Raw genomic sequence first — 3,803 nt, forward strand, 5'->3', positions numbered from 1 at the left:
TTGGTACTGGGGATCGAACTCAGAACCTTGCACTTTGGAGGCAGGCGGAGGCATCACTGAGCTACATCCCGGCCCTGTCACTGGTACATTCGTAGCGCATAATGATCGCATGGCCCCTGCGCTTCCCCTCCCTTCTTTCCGCACTCTGATCACTGTGTAAGGAGCGCCCCCTCCCGGCGGGCGTGGTGCATGCCTGTGAGAACGGCGCTCTAGAGGCTGAGGCAGGAAGATTGGTGGGAGTTTGAGGCCAGCCTAGGCTACAGCATGAGACCCTGTCTCAGCAAACAGACAAAACGACCCCCACCCCAGCATCTGGGCGATGGAGCTCAGTGGTAGGACCTACAGCTTAGCCCCAGCGCAGACCTGACCTCCGTCCCCCACACCAAAAAGGAAATTCAGCGAACAAGAAAGCGACCAAAAAAGAAAAGAAAAACTGAACAGTAACACAACTATCTGTTGAGCACTGATGACAATTTATCCAGGCAGGGGAGTTCAGACAAGGGGACAGAAAGACCCCTTCAGGGTTCAGGTCCCAGGCCCGGGGCTCAATCCCTGGGACAGAGGGGAAGGGAGAGAAGGTTCTCCCTACGGAAGCTCCCTAAAGCAAAGAACTCTGGCACGGTGGCCATAATCCCAGACTCGGGAGGCTGAGGAGGGAGAATCCATGCAAGTTTGAGGCCAGGCGTGGGCAACATACTGCAAAAAATAACAAAATCAAAACAGAAAAAAAAAAAAGAAGAAGAAGAAGAAGAAAGGAAGAACTCACAGAGACCTGCAAGAGCTTTCCTGAAAGTCCCAAGGCCTGCACATCCACTTTCTTTTTTCTCTTTTCCTTTTTTTTTTTTCAAACTAAGAATTGAATCCAGGACCTTCACACTGAGCTATGTCCCCAGTCCTTTTTCTTTTTTTCTTTTTGTGGTACTGGGGATTGAACTCAGGCCCTTGCACTTGCAAGGCAGGTGGCAGAACCACTGAGCTAAATCTCCAGCTCCCCAGTCCTTTTTCCTTCAGAGTCTCACTATGTAATCCAGGCTGGCCTCAAACTCTTGGTGATTCTCCTGCCTCATCCTCCTGAGTGCTGGGATTACAGGTGTGTGCCACCATGCCCAGCTCCCAGACCTTTTTTTAATCTTTTAAACTTTGAGACATAGTCTTGCTGAGCCTCTTAGTTGCCCTGTCTGGGTTTAAACTTGTGATCCTTCTGCCTCAGCCTCCCAAGTACTGAGACATAAAGGTTCTGTTTTGTTTTTTTGGTACTGGGGATAGAACTCAGAACCTTGTGCTTTCCAGTCAGGCAGTGGCATCACTGAGCTAAATCCCTGGCCCAAGACATAAAGTTTTGTAATGTGATACTGTTTTACCTTTAACTGATTTTCTTCTTCTTTTTTTTTAGCAACATATTTATTGGCATATTTTATTTATTTATTTATCTATTTATTGGGTGTTTTGTCTTTTTTTTTTTTTTTGACACAGGCTCACTATGTAGCTGAGACTGATGTGGAACTCACTATGTAGTCCAGGCTGGTCTCGAACTCACAGTGATCCTCCTGCCTCAGCCTCCCGAGGGCTGGGATTGCAGGTGTGTGCCACCATGCACGGCTGGCACATTTTATTTTATTTTTTATTTATTTTTAAGTGCAAGTCACTCTGTGTTTATTCATCACAGAACATGGTTTTTTTTTCTCCCAGAGAGACAACACAGTTTGAAGAATCATATTTTAACAAATCCTTTCTTCTGACTTTATGTCCATGAATCTCAAATAGTGGCTTAGACATTTCTCTGAGATCAGTGAGCTATGCATTGGATCATGGGCCATCTGACCCTACCAACATTCAGGAAAAAGCACAGCACACTGAAAGTCCTTTGGGTGGAGGAATAAGCAGCCAGTGTGGGTAGAATTCCAGAGGAAAAAAAGAAAAGAGTCAATGAAGCCACTAATTAAACATTACCTGGCTGTGAATTATTATTATTTATTGGTACAGGGGATCAAACTCAGGACCTTGAGCTTTCGAGGCAGGTACAGGAACCACTGAGCTAAATCCCCTGCCACTGTGAATTATTTTTAGCCCTCAACACCTCCAGACATTTGGGAAAGGAGATTCACACTTAGCATAGAAAGACGCTGTGTCCCGGTGGCGCGCAGGGAGCAGCTTCGCTTCTGCTGGCCTTCCGCACCTCACTTTCCGGTAAAATGCACAGCCGGAGGTGCAGGCAGCTGTTCCCTACTGGCATGTGGGAAAAAGAAAATTCCAGGTATAGGCGAGGGAGGAAGAATAGTGGTTACCTCATGATGTGCTCCGTTGGGATTTCCATGCTTCTCAGAATGGTCCAGTGTCACGATAGGGGAAACATACCGGATTAGCACCTCACATCCCAGCCTAATCAAATCAACACAGCAGAAGGCAAACCAGCACCGCTCTCCAGTTTGGGGCCTGGGGGTCCGCTCTGCACAGCCCCTCTGGCTTGCCGGAGAGTTGACCAAGAATGGTCACTGTCACAAGCCGCTGTCAGTCCTCCACCGCCTGCCCCCCTAAAGGGCACAATGGAATGCTTGTGTTTCCCACTGAGGACTTCCCCTTTAAAGTCGAACAAGCCGGCGGGGGTGTGTGTGTGTGGATTTAGCTCAGTGGTTCTGCTGCCTGCCTGAGTTTGATCCCTGGTACCAAAACAAACAAACAAACAAGCAAAGATTTCCTTAATTTGGGCCTTATTCCGTAGAGGAAGGAGACAGCTGATTTGGGGCAGGGTGAACAGGAAAGGGAGCGTGAGCCAGGCCCCAGGCAAGCAGGCTTCGGGAGGTAGGAAGTTCAGTCCTCTGGAGACGGACATGTGGAAGGAAGGCTGAGATTCGGTGGCCCGTGGCACTTCCGGAAACGTCATACTGTGCATGCATGGGTCCCTGTTTTCTTTCTTAGATTTTTTTTGTTTTTTGTTTTTTGTGTGTGGTACTGGGGATGGAACCCACCACCTTGGCACTGAGCTACACCACCAGCACTCTTTATATTTCATTTTGAGACAGGGTCTCACCAAGTTGCTAAATTGCCCAGGTTGGGCTCACACTTGTAATTCTCCTGCCTCAGCCTCCCAGGATGCTGGGATTACAGGCCTGTCCCACTGCACCAGCTGTTCTTCTTAGGTCTCACTGAGGCAGTTCAGACAGGCTTTCACCGAATCTTTCAGGAAGTTCGGAACGCCATGCTTGGTGGCTCAGTGAATGAGCCAGGACGGAATTTGGCCAGCAGGGTTATCAAAGTGACACATGAAAACCAGCCCACACCAGACTTCTGGGAAAACCAAGGCAGGGAGAGGCTCTGGGCCAGGACCGGGTGGATCCTCCACTGTCACGGACTCCCACTGCTTTCTGTAGTCTAAATCCACATAGACCTCAGCGAAGAGAGCTGCTGAGTAGTCCTTTAAACTGCCAAAGACTTGATGCTCATAAAGTCCAGCCTGCAGGTCCTCCACCAGCAGCTGCCAGTCACCCGGCCCAAGCTTGGCGCAGAGCTCCCAGAACTGCTCCTCCTCTGAGAAGCACTCACGGCCCTGCCTTGCCCAGGGACCCTCCAGCTGGAGTGCAGGCTTTATTTTATTTTATTTTTGTTGTTGTTGTTGTTTTGGTTGTTTTTTGTTTTTTGAGACAGGGCCTCACTATGTAGTTGAGACTGACCTGGAACTCACTTTGTAGCCCAGGCTGGTCTCGAACTCATGGTGATCCTCCTGCCTCAGCCTCCCAAGTGCTGGGATTACAGGTGTGCACCACCACGCCCAGCTTTCTGGCACATTTTAGATGCACATAATGACA

Source organism: Fukomys damarensis, unplaced genomic scaffold (assembly GCF_012274545.1).
Source record: "Fukomys damarensis isolate Sample0158 unplaced genomic scaffold, DMR_v1.0_HiC HiC_scaffold_19, whole genome shotgun sequence".
Classification (NCBI taxonomy): domain Eukaryota; kingdom Metazoa; phylum Chordata; class Mammalia; order Rodentia; family Bathyergidae; genus Fukomys; species Fukomys damarensis.